The sequence below is a fragment of the Geospiza fortis genome, unplaced genomic scaffold, assembly GCF_000277835.1.
Source record: "Geospiza fortis unplaced genomic scaffold, GeoFor_1.0 scaffold592, whole genome shotgun sequence".
Classification (NCBI taxonomy): domain Eukaryota; kingdom Metazoa; phylum Chordata; class Aves; order Passeriformes; family Thraupidae; genus Geospiza; species Geospiza fortis.
Window position 1 is genome coordinate 286,448 of NW_005054609.1, and position 803 is coordinate 287,250.

Here is an 803-nt window from a genome sequence, read left to right on the forward strand (position 1 = left end):
CGTTCCGGAATAACGTTTCTTGCTGCAGGACAGGGAACGCAGCCATTGTGCTAGGGGGAAGAGGACAAAGCACACTGCATTTTGACCCAGCAAAGTGTCATGGGGCAGATTCCACTGCTTTTGCTCTCTGTTCAGTGGGACCTGTCAGGCATTGAAACATACTTTCAGCTTTGTATTTTCCTTCTGCTTTCCAAAGAGAACCTATGCATAGCATAGTAGCTGGAACTCAGGCCGAACTTACCCCAGGAACAGCCTGGTTGGTCTGACTGGAGTGTCGCAAGGTAAGTACACCAAATACAGTTAATTAAAAAGCTGTGCTTTGTTTTGTCTTTTTAATTAAATGCACATGCTGGGATTTTTTATTTATTTGTTTTTGTTTACTCTAATTCAGAAGACTGTTGATAAGAAGACATTGTAGTAGTTTCCCTCAGAAGACCATTAATTTCTCTGTTGAGGTTGTATCCAAAACTTGGCACAGAACTTCCGCTTTGCCAAATATGAGCTTAAAATCCCATATAAATGACACACTGAGGCAATCCCTGGCCCCAGGTGTGTCCCACTTTGAGGATGGCAAGCACTGAGCATGAATAAGGAAAGGAAAAAAACACCCCTCCTTCCATAAGATCAAAAAACAGTCTGAATGGTGTCACATCACTTGGGATGTGACTAGGCAGAAACCTTGTCCTCTTTACAATGATTTAATAGCAATGTTATGAAGGAAGGCAAACATGAGGGACAATTTAAGGAAGCTGCCTCTGTGTAACTGGCCTGTGCTATGCCCCAACATATCCTCTCTTCCCCTC